This window comes from Ranitomeya variabilis, chromosome 4 (genome assembly GCF_051348905.1).
Source record: "Ranitomeya variabilis isolate aRanVar5 chromosome 4, aRanVar5.hap1, whole genome shotgun sequence".
In the NCBI taxonomy this organism is placed as follows: domain Eukaryota; kingdom Metazoa; phylum Chordata; class Amphibia; order Anura; family Dendrobatidae; genus Ranitomeya; species Ranitomeya variabilis.
The window spans coordinates 398,651,276-398,664,004 of NC_135235.1; the positions used below are offsets into that span (position 1 = coordinate 398,651,276).

General features: G+C 43.6%; 1 protein-coding gene across 2 annotated transcripts in view; it reads left to right on the forward strand.

Moving 5' to 3' along the window:
- The first annotated feature begins 330 nt into the window (after positions 1 to 330).
- LOC143764887 (uncharacterized) overlaps positions 331 to 12,729 on the forward strand; it is a 53,621-nt gene continuing 41,222 nt past the window's right edge. The window contains exons 1-3 of one of the 2 annotated variants that reach the window (XM_077250962.1): positions 1,065 to 1,120; positions 1,212 to 1,359; positions 1,456 to 1,695. The gene's annotated coding sequence lies outside the window, so the exon portion shown is untranslated. Of the gene's footprint in view, positions 465 to 1,064; positions 1,121 to 1,211; positions 1,360 to 1,455; positions 1,696 to 12,729 lie in introns of those variants that run through there. The other variant, XM_077250961.1, reaches the window with a different exon arrangement.

A 12,729-nucleotide genomic window follows, 5' to 3' on the forward strand; every position in this document is an offset into this window, starting at 1 on the left:
CGCAGCTCTGCTCTGTACACATCATACACCCGCAGCTCTGCTCCGTACACATCATACACCCGCAGCTCTGCTCTGTACACATCATACACACAGCTCTGCTCAGTACACATCATACACCCGCAGCTCTGCTCAGTACACCTCATACACACACAGCTCTGCTCAGTACACATCATACACCCGCAGCTCTGCTCAGTACACATCATACACCCGCAGCTCCTACAAAATGTAAATCCATCCTGATCCCTCACAAATTAATAAACATTGTGACTATGACTACCGGCACAACAGAGTGCTCAGTGCTGCGTACAGAGCCACCTGACCATGTGATCCCTTCACTCCTCCCATGCATGTGACTGATCACATGACTGTGACACCATGGCAGGTCCTGTGAGCACAGATCAGTGATCTAGGCAGACTACAGCTGCGCCTGTTCTCTCACACTAAATCGTGGGTACAGTTTCTAGGTAAGAGACAAATACTTTAGATTGGCTTCTTTGTGTTTGATGTAGGAATGAATATGGTTTTGTGATAAATATACACAGTGGATATACAAAGTCTGTGCACCTCTGATAAAATGCCAGGACTGTGTAACATAATTATGCCAAGAAGAATCCTCTCAGGACTTTGCCCACTTTTAATGTCTCCTGTAATCTGTACAAATTAATTGAAAACTAAGCAGAAATCTTTAAGATGGAAAAAGAAAAAGAACTAAAACAATGTGGTTGCATAAATCAGCACACCCTTTAACTTGGTTGAAGTACCCTTTGCATTAATGACAGCATTTAGTCTTTTGGGTAGGAGTCTATCAGCATGGTGCATCAAGTGTTGGCAATCTTTACCCACAATTCTTGCTGTGGCTCCAAATCTGTAAGATTATCAGGGTATCTCCTATGTACAACGCCCTCTTCTGGTCATCCACAGATTTTCAATTGAATGCAGATCTGCGCTCTGGTTGGGCCATTCCAAAAAAAACGTTGATCTTCTGGAGAAGCCATTCTTTTGTTGATTTGAATTAAGGTCGTTATCATGCTAAATTTCTTCTGCAGCCTCCACCATGTGTTTCCAGCAGCTAAAATGCAGCCCAAAACTATAATGCAGCCTCCACCATGGTTAATTGTGGGTATGTTGGTCATTTGGTGTGGCAGAATTATGAAATTATGGCAAAATAGTTCAATCCTGGTCTCATCAGACAATAACATGCTTTCCCACAGGCTTTTGGCAGACTTGATGTAAATTTTGGCAAAACGTATCCAGGATTTGATTTTGTGATGTATAAGAAAAGGCTTCTGTATTGCCACCCTACCCTGCTACCAGACATGAATTATACGGGAGATTGTTGTCACATGCAGTGCACGACCGGTAACTACCAGAAATTTCTGCAGCTCCTTTAATGTTGGTGTAGGCATCTTAGCAGACCAGACTAATTTATTTATTTTCTTTTCATTGATTTTTGAGGGATGCCCAGTTCTATGTAATGTAACTGTTGTGCCAAGTTTAAATAATATATACAGTATAAACATTAGAGGGCAGAGCAATGAGAGACCGGTGATCTGTCATAAACCATACAGATGAATACCTAAGCAGAGCGCCACATGAAGACCCCCCACAGGCCGCCCCGGAGCACGAGCAGATCATAAACTGAAAACTGAAAATAAAGATTAAACAACAACCACAAGACAGATTTCATCAACCCAGGTATCATTGTAATCAGTATAACGGCGCCGACCTGACACTGTCTGTAGGTTACTGTGCATAATCCTGCTGACAGGGTCACTTTAATGAACAAACAAACAGCATAATCATAAAAACAATTGAAAAATCAACAAAGACTAAAAATGACCACTAGAAGATCCGTGTAAGGACCAGTAATCCTCCTCCAATGTGCTTACCAAAAGGATCCACAATAATCTAGTTGTACAGTAATAAGGTTGTGATTAAAATCACAAAACAATTCCCAAGCAGAATTGATCTGATAAATGCTTATTGTGAAGAAGAATGTGCAAAAATAGAAACAAGGTGTATTAATTATCCTGAAACCTTCAATGTAAAAACAGAACTACTGCTCAGGAGAATTATGATCACAACCTCTTGATAAATATCTTCCAAATGATCATAAAGATGTTTAATATGAGAACGTGGAGAAAATATATAGAGGGTACCTGGATATATAAATAAACAAAACCAAGCTAGCTGAGCCTAACTGAGTCTATGTAGAGTCAGTATGAGACTGCAGTGGCACGGGATGTGCCTGCATTACCCTCTACTATTCCCCAGACAGATGGACCCTGCTAACATTTGCTGCGATCCTGTGATAAAGATCCAGGACGAGTCTTCTTTATTTTGACGCTAATCTATTTCAACTGGTTCATGGCTCTTTGATGTGTACCAATCAATAAAGTATCTTGAGTATATCGACTTTGAGAGTACAGTGGATATTCCTTTCTAGAGTTAGTATGAGCTTAGGATGCAAATTGTCTCTTCAGAGAGTAAGAGAACTAGAACTTTAGTGGTGCCACCTATTGGAAGTAGCAATCCTACAAGTCAATGTCGACCCTTTAACGAGCCTTGTCACATGACTTAGGATAAAAACCAAACCAGAATCTCAATTTGCAGACACTGTGTTTCGGGGTACTGCCCCTCGACAGTGCAAAGTGGAGATCTGGTTTGGCTGAGTGAGAGGCGTCTGACCGGGATCCAGGAAGTATCGTTTCTCCTTGCGGAGATTGACATGTTAAGCATGCTGAGATGAGGAGACTTAAAGCCGCAATGCTCCTCTGGGAAATATGCAAATTGTCTCTTCAGACAGGAAGAGGACTAGAACTCTAGTGCCACCTATTGGGAGTAGCAATCATAGCAGTCAATGTCGACCCTTTATCGAGCCTTGTTATATGACTTAGGATAAAAACCAAACCAGAATCTCAATTTCAAGACACTGTGTTTCCGGGTACTGCTCCTTGTCAATGCAAAGTGGAGATCTGGTTTGGCTGAGTGAGAGGCGTCTGACCGAGGCGTCTCACCGTTGTTTACTGTGCCACACGAAATTCCAGTTGGTAATGGGGAAGACTTAATGACAGGAAGGAATTGGTTCACAACGCACCCCATATGCCATCACGTGACTGCTGAAGTCACGTAGGTCCTGCCGGCCCCACATACTGTACGCCACAGGTCCTCACCGCGAGCTATCCACGCTAGAACACTGTTGGAGCTGGGAGTGCTTGGTGCTTCTGTCACCGGCCAGGACAGCATTCCGGAAGAACCCTGTCATTAACCCCTTAAGCCCCGAGGGTGGTTTGCACGTTAATGACCGTGACAATTTTTACAATTCTGACCACTGTCCCTTTATGAGGTTATAACTCTGGAACGCTTTAACGGATCTTGGCGATTCTGACATTGTTTTCTCGTGACATATTGTACTTCATGTTAGGGGTAAAATTTATTTGATATAACTTGCGTTTATTTGTGAAAAAAACGGAAATTTGGCGAAAATTTTGAAAATGTTGCAATTTTCCAACTTTGAATTTTTATGCCCTTAAATCACAGAGATATGTCACACAAAATACTTAATAAGTAACATTTCCCACATGTTTACTTTACATCAGCACAATTTTGGAACCAAATTTTTTTTTTGTTAGGGAGTTATAAGGGTTAAAAGTTGACCAGAAATTTCTCATTTTTACAACACCATTTTTTTTTAGGGACCACATCTCATTTGAAGTCATTTTGAGGGGTCTATATGATAGAAAATACCCAAGTGTGACACCATTCTAAAAACTGCACCCCTCAAGGTGCTCAAAACCACTTTCAAGAAGTTTATTAACCCTTCAGGTGTTTCACAGGAATTTTTGGAATGTTTAAATAAAAATGAACATTTAACTTTTTTTCACACAAAATTTATTTCAGCTCCAATTTGTTTTATTTTACCAAGGGTAACAGGAGAAAATGGACCCCAAAAGTTGTTGTACAATTTGTCCTGAGTACGCTGATACCCCATATGTGGGGGTAAACCACTGTTTGGGTGCATGGCAGAGCTCGGAAGGAAAGGAGCGCCATTTGACTTTTCAATGCAAAATTGACTGGAATTAAGATGGGACGCCATGTTGCGTTTGGAGAGCCTCTGATGTGCCTAAACATTGAAACCCCCCACAAGTTACACCATTTTGGAAAGTAGACCCCTTAAAGAACTTATCTAGATGTGTGGTGAGCACTTTGACCCAACAAGTGCTTCACAGAAGTTTATAATGCAGAGCCGTAAAAATAGAAAATCATATTTTTTCACAAAAATTATATTTTCGCCCCAAATTTTTTATTTTCCCAAGGGTAAGAGAAGAAATTAGACCACAAAAGTTGTTGTGCAATTTGTCCTGAGTACGACGATACCCCATATGTGGGGGTAAACCACTGTTTGGGCGCATAGCAGAGCTCGGAAGGGAAGGAGCGCCATTTTACTTTTCAATGCAAAATTGACTGGAATTAAGATGGGACGCCATGTTGCGTTAGGAGAGCCTCTGATGTGCCTAAACATTGAAACCCCCCACAAGTGACACCATTTTGGAAAGTAGACCCCTTAAGGAACTTATCTACGGTAGATGTGTGGTGAGCTCTTTGACCCAACAAGTGCTTCACAGAAGTTTATAATGCAGAGCCGTAAAAATAAAAAATCATATTTTTTCACAAAAATGATCTTTTCGCCCCCAATTTTTTATTTTCCCAGGGGTAAGAGAAGAAATTAGACCACAAAAGTTGTTGTGCAATTTGTCCTGAGTGCGACGATACCCCATATGTGGGGGTAAACCACTGTTTGGGCGCATAGCAGAGCTCGGAAGGGAAGGAGCGCCATTTTACTTTTCAATGCAAAATTCACTGGAATTAAGATGGGACGCCATGTTGCGTTTGGAGAGCCCCTGATGAGCCTAAACATTAAAACCCCCCACAAGTGACACCATTTTGGAAAGTAGACCCCCTAAGGAACTTATCTAGATGTGTTTTGAGAGCTTTGAACCCCCAAGTGTTTCACTACAGTTTATAACGCAGAGCCGTGAAAATAAAAATTATTTTTTTTTTCGCAAAAATTATTTTTTAGCCCCCAGTTTTGTATTTTCACAAGGGTAACATGATAAATTGGACCCCAAAAGTTGTTGTCCATTTTGTCCTGAGTACGCTGATACCCCATATGTGGGGGGAACCACTGTTTGGGCGCATGGCAGAGCTCGGAAGGGAAGGAGCGCCATTTGGAATGCAGACTTAGATAGATTGGTCTGCAGGCGTCACGTTGCATTTGCAGAGCCCCTGATGTACCCAAACAGTACAAACCCCCCACAAGTGACCCCATATTGGAAACTAGACCTCCCAAGGAACTTATCTAGATGTGTTGTGAGAACTTTAAACCCCCAAGTGTTTCACTACAGTTTATAACGCAGAGCCGTGAAAATAAAAATTCCTTTTTTTTTTCCGCAAAAATGATTTTTAGCCCCCTGTTTTGTATTTTCACAAGGGTAACAGGATAAATTGGACCCCAAAAGTTGTTGTCCAATTTGTCCTGAGTACGCTGATACCCCATATGTGGGGGGGAACCACTGTTTGTGCGCATGGCAGAGCTCGGAAGGGAAGGAGCGCCATTTGAAATGCAGACTTAGAAGGATTGGTCTGCAGGCGTCACGTTGCATTTGCAGAGCCCCTGATGTACCTAAACAGTAGAAACCCCCCACAAGTGACCCCATATTGGAAACTAGACCTCCCAAGGAAATTATCTAGATGTGTTGTGAGAACTTTGAACCCCAAGTGTTTCACTACAGTTTACAACGTGAAAATAAAAAATCCTTTTTTTCCCACAAAAATGATTTTTAGCCCCCCAAATTTTTATTTTCCCAAGGATAACAAGAGAACTTGGACCCCAAAAGTTGTTGTCCAATTTGTCCCAAGTACGCTGATACCCCATATGTTGGGGTAAACCCCTGTTTGGACGCACGGGAGAGCTCGGAAGTGAAGGAGCACTGTTTTTCTTTTTCAATGCAGAATTGGCTGGAATTGAGATCAGACGCCATGTCGCGTTTGGAGAGCCCCTGATGTGCCTGAACAGTGGAAACTCTCCAATTCTACCTGAAACCCTAATCCAAACACACCCCTAACCCTAATCCCAACTGTAACCCTAACCACACCCCTAACCCTGACACACCCCTAATTCTAATCCCAACCGTAAATGTAATCCAAACCCTAACTTTAGCCCCAACCCTAACCCTAACTTTAGCCCCAACCCTAACTTTAGCACCAACCCTAACTTTAGCTCCAACCCTAACTTTAGCTCCAACCCTAGCCCCAACCCTAGCCCTAACCCTAAATTTAGCCCCAACCCTAACCCTAACTTTAGCCCCAACCCTAACCCTAACTTTAGCCCCAACCCTGTTATGATCTGGTGGCCTAAGAGCAGCATGATACATACTCTGGAGAAGGTGGTACCTGTACTGACCGCAGACCCTGAACTTACCACCGCAACTAGAAGTAGCCGTGGAATGTACCTAGCGCTCCCTGGACATCTCGACACAGCCGGAGGACTAATTACCCCTAGATATGGAAAAGGGAAAACTATCTTGCCTCAGAGAAAATTCCCAAAGGATAGGCAGCCCCCCACAAATATTGACTGTGAGAGGAGAGGGAAAAAACATACACAGACTGAAATCAGAATTTAGCAAAGGAGGCCACTTCTAGCTAAATAGAAAGGATAGGACAGAGTACTTTGCGGTCAGTATTAAAACACTAGAAAATATCCACCACAGAAAATACAAAAACTCCACAGCTAACTAAAGATATGGAGGGTATATCTGCATCTCCAGAGATACCAGCTTGGCTTACAAATCCTTATACAGACCAAGCTAGACAAGACAAAAAACATGGAAAAGAACTGAACAATAAGGCCACAGCATGTGGACAGCAAAAAAATCAAGGCCAGAACATATCTTTGTTGAAAAGAACTGCAAAGCAGGAGAGACCAGGCAGAGATGTGAATCCTCCAGGAACAATGGACAACTGGCACTGGCTAAAGGGTGAAGCAAGACTAAATAGCCCAGTCAGATTTGCAGAAAGTGAACACACCTGATAAATACTGCGATTCAGAGACAGCAGCGCTACCACTTACAACCACCGGAGGGAGCCCAAGAGCAGAATTCACAACAATACCCCCCCCCCTTGAGGAGGGGTCACCGAACCCTCACCAGAGCCCCCAGGCCGATCCGGACGAGCCAAATGAAAGGCACGAACCAAATCATCAGCATGAACATCGGAGGCAACAACCCAAGAATTATCCTCCTGGCCATAACCCTTCCATTTGACAAGATACTGAAGCTTCCGCCTCGAAAAATGAGAATCCAAAATCTTCTCAACCACATACTCCAACTCCCCATCAATCAACACCGGGGCAGGAGGATCAACAGAGGGAACAACGGGCACCACATATTTCCGCAACAAAGATCTATGAAAAACATTATGGATGGAAAAAGAAGCTGGAAGGGCCAAACGAAAAGACACTGGATTGATAATCTCAGAAATCCTATAAGGGCCAATAAACCGAGGCTTAAACTTAGGGGAAGAAACCTTCATAGGGACATGACGGGAAGACAACCAGACCAAATCCCCAACCCGAAGCCGGGAATCAACACACCGACGACGGTTAGCAAAACGCTGAGCCCCCTCCTGAGACAACACCAAATTGTCAACAACATGAGCCCAAATCTGCTGCAACCTGTCAACCACAGAGTCCACCCCAGGACAATCAGAAGGCTCAACCTGCCCCGAAGAAAAACGAGGATGAAAACCAGAGTAACAAAAGAAGGGTGAAACCAAGGTAGCAGAACTAGCCCGATTATTAAGGGCAAACTCGGCCAATGGCAAGAAAGCCACCCAATCATCCTGATCAGCAGACACAAAGCATCTCAAATAAGTTTCCAAAGTCTGATTAGTTCGCTCGGTATGGCCATTTGTCTGAGGATGAAATGCGGAAAAAAAAGACAAATCAATGCCCAGCCTAGCACAAAAGGCCCGCCAAAACCTAGAAACAAACTGGGAACCTCTATCGGACACAATATTCTCCGGAATGCCATGCAAACGAACCACATGCTGAAAAAACAACGGAACCAAATCAGAAGAGGAAGGCAACTTAGGCAAAGGTACCAAATGAACCATCTTAGAAAACCGGTCACAAACCACCCAGATAACTGACATCCTCTGGGAAACCGGAAGATCCGAAATAAAATCCATAGAAATATGCGTCCAAGGCCTCTCAGGGACCGGCAAAGGCAAAAGCAACCCACTAGCGCGGGAACAGCAAGGCTTGGCCCGCGCACAAGTCCCACAGGACTGCACAAAAGAACGCACATCCCGTGACAAAGAAGGCCCTACCAACCAAATCTCTGGTACCAAAAATCCCCGGATGACCAGCTAACACAGAACAATGAACCTCCGAAATCACTTTACTAGTCCATCTGTCAGGAACAAACAATTTCCCCACTGGACAGCGGTCAGGTTTATCAGCCTGAAATTCCTGAAGAACCCGTCGTAAATCAGGGGAGATGGCAGAAAGAATCACCCCTTCCTTCAGAATACCGACCGGCTCAAGGACCCTAGGAGAATCAGGCAAAAAGCTCCTAGAGAGGGCATCAGCCTTAACATTCTTAGAACCCGGAAGATACGAGACCACAAAATCAAAACGGGAGAAAAACAGGGACCATCGGGCCTGTCTAGGATTCAGCCGTTTGGCAGACTCGAGATAAATCAGATTCTTATGATCGGTCAAGACCACAATACGGTGCTTGGCCCCCTCAAGCCAATGTCGCCACTCCTCAAATGCCCACTTCATAGCCAACAACTCACGATTGCCGACATCATAATTGCGTTCCGCAGGCGAAAACTTTCGAGAAAAGAAGGCACACGGTTTCATCAAGGAACCATCAGAATTTCTCTGAGACAAAACGGCCCCTGCCCCAATCTCAGAAGCGTCAACCTCAACCTGAAAAGGAAGAGAAACATCCGGCTGACGCAACACAGGGGCAGAAGTAAATCGGCGTTTTAGCTCCTGAAAGGCAGAAACAGCCGCAGAGGACCAATTCGTCACATCAGCGCCTTTTTTTGTCAAATCGGTCAAGGGTTTAACCACACTGGAGAAGTTGGCAATGAAACGGCGATAAAAATTAGCAAAGCCCAAAAATTTCTGAAGGCTCTTCACGGATGTGGGCTGGATCCAATCATGAATAGCCTGAACCTTAACCGGATCCATTTCTATAGATGAGGGAGAAAAAATGAAGCCCAAAAAAGAAATCTTCTGTACTCCAAAGAGGCACTTAGACCCATTCACAAACAAGGCATTATCACGAAGGATCTGAAATACCATCCTGACTTGTTTCACATGAGACTCCCAATCATCTGAAAAAATCAAAATATCATCCAAATATACAATCATGAATTTATCAAGATAATTCCGAAATATATCATGCATGAAGGACTGAAACACAGATGGAGCATTAGAGAGTCCGAATGGCATCACAAGATATTCAAAATGGCCTTCGGGCGTATTAAACGCAGTTTTCCGTTCGTCACCCTGTTTAATACGAACAAGATTATATGCCCCTCGAAGGTCAATCTTAGTAAACCAACTAGCCCCCTTAATCCTAGCAAACAGATCAGAAAGCAAAGGCAAAGGGTATTGGAATTTGACCGTGATCTTATTCAAGAGGCGATAATCAATACAGGGTCTCAAGGAGCCATCTTTTTTGGCAACAAAAAAAAACCTCCCAATGGTGAAGAAGATGGCCGAATATGCCCTTTCTCCAAAGACTCCTTAACATAACTCCGCATGGCGGTATGTTCTGGCACAGACAGGTTGAAAAGTCGGCCCTTAGGGAACTTACAGCCTGGAATCAAGTCAATAGCACAATCACAGTCCCTATGCGGTGGAAGGGAACTGGACTTGGGCTCATCGAATACATCCTGGAAATCTGACAAAAACTCAGGAATTTCAGAAGAGGGGGAGGAGGCAATTGACATCAAAGGAACGTCACCATGAACCCCCTGACAACCCCAACTAGTCACAGACATAGATTTCCAATCTAATACCGGATTATGCAACTGTAACCATGGGAAACCCAGCACAATAGCATCATGCAAATTATGCAACACCAGAAAACGACAATCTTCCTGATGGGCTGGCGCCATGCACATGGTCAGCTGTGTCCAAAACTGAGGTTTATTTTTAGCCAACGGTGTAGCATCAATGCCCCTCAAAGGAATAGGACTCTGCAAAGGCTGCAAGGGGAAACCACAACGTCTGGCAAATTCTAAGTCCATTAAGTTTAGAGCGGCGCATGAATCCACAAATGCCATGACAGAAAATGATGATAATGAGCAGATCAGGGTCACAGATAACAGAAATTTAGGTTGCACAGTACTGATGGTAACAGAACTAGCGATTCTCTTGGTACGCTTAGGGCAATCAAAAATAACATGAGCAGAATCGCCGCAGTAAAAACACAACCTATTCTGACATCTGAATCCTTGTCGTTCAGCTCTAGACACAATCCTATCACACTGCATAGGCTCAGGACTCCGCTCGGAAGACAATGCCATAGTGTGCACAACTCTGCGCTCGCGCAAGCGCCGATCAATCTGAATGGCCAGAGACATAGAATCACTCAGACCAGCAGGCGTGGGGAACCCCACCATAACATCTTTAACGGATTCAGAAAGACCCTTTCTGAAGATTGCCACCAAGGCATCCTCATTCCATTTAGTCAGTACAGACCATTTTCTAAACTTCTGGCAATATGATTCTGCCGCTTCTTGACCCTGAGACAGGGCCAACAAGGTCTTCTCAGCGTGATCCACTGAATTAGGTTCGTCATACAATAACCCAAGCGCCTGAAAAAAGGTGTCTACATTAAGCAACGCCGGATTCCCAGGTTCCAGGGCAAATACCGAATCCTGGGGGTCACCACGCAGCAGAGATATAACAATTTTAACCTGCTGGATGGGATCACCAGAGGAACGGGGTTTCAGAGCAAAAAACAGTTTACAGTTATTATTAAAGCTCAGACATTTGGACCTATCCCCAAAAAACAAATCAGGAGTTGGAATTCTAGGCTCTAAAACCGGAGTCTGAACGATATAATCGGAAATACCCTGTACTCTAGCAGCAAGTTGATCCACACGAGAAGCCAATCCCTGAACATCCATACCAGCGCCAAACTCCTGAGCCACCCAGAGGTAAAGAGGGAAGAAAAAAAAACACAACAGACTACAGAAAAAAAAATGGCTCAGCACTTTCCTTCCCTTCTTCTGAGATGCGGTTAACTCATTGTTGGCCAGTTGTACTGTTATGATCTGGTGGCCTAAGAGCAGCATGAGACGTACTCTGGAGAAGGTGGTACCTGTACTGACTGCAGACCCTGAACTTAACACCGCAACTAGAAGTAGCCGTGGAATGTACCTAGCGCTCCCTAGACATCTCGACACAGCCGGAGGACTAATTACCCCTAGAGATAGAAAAGGGAAAACTATCTTGCCTCAGAGAAAATCCCCAAAGGATAGGCAGCCCCCCACAAATATTGACTGTGAGAGGAGAGGGAAAAAACATACACAGACTGAAATCAGAATTTAGCAAAGGAGGCCACTTCTAGCTAAATAGAAAGGATAGGACAGAGTACTTTGCGGTCAGTATTAAAACACTAGAAAATATCCACCACAGAAAATACAAAAACTCCACAGCTAACTAAAGATATGGAGGGTATATCTGCATCTCCAGAGATAGCAGCTTGGCTAAACAAATCCTTATACAGACCAAGCTGGACAAGACAAAAAACATGGAAAAGAACTGAACAATAAGGCCACAGCATGTGGACAGCAAAAAAATCAAGGCCAAAACTTATCTTTGTTGAAAAGAACTGCAAAGCAGGAGAGACCAGACAGAGATGTGAATCCTCCAGGAACAATGGACAACTGGCACTGGCTAAAGGGTGAAGCAAGACTAAATAGCCCAGTCAGATTTGCAGAAAATGAACACGCCTGATAAATGCTGCGATTCAGAGACAGCAGCGCTACCACTTACAACCACCGGAGGGAGCCCAAGAGCAGAATTCACAACACAACCCTAACCCTAACTTTAGCTCCAAACCTAGCCCCAACCCCTAGCCCTAACCCTAGCCCTAACCCTAACCCTAGCCCTAACCCTAGCCATAACCCTAATCCTAACCCTATCCCTAGCCCTAACCCTAACCCTAGCCCTAATGGGAAGATGGAAATAAATACATTTTTTTTAATTTTATTATTTTTCCCTAACTAAGGGGGTTGATTTACTTTTATTATAATGAAACAAGTCCGGCACTCCAAAAATATGCAAATTATTTCATTTGATTTACTTTTATAGCGTTTTTTATATCGGATTTTTATGATTGGCAGCTGTCACACACTAAAAGACGCTTTTTATAGCTAAAAAGTTTTTGCGTCTCCACATTTTGAGACCTATAATTTTTCCATATTTTGGTCTACAGAGCCATGTGAGGTCTTGTTTTTTGCGGGACGAGTTGACGTTTTTATTGGTAACATTTTCGGACACGTGACAGTTTTTAATCACTTTTTTTTCACTAATCCGATTTTTGTGAGGCAGAATGACCAAAAACCAGCTATTCATTAATTTCTTTTGGGGGGAGGCGTTTATACCGTTCCACGTTTGGTAAAATTGATAAAGCAGTT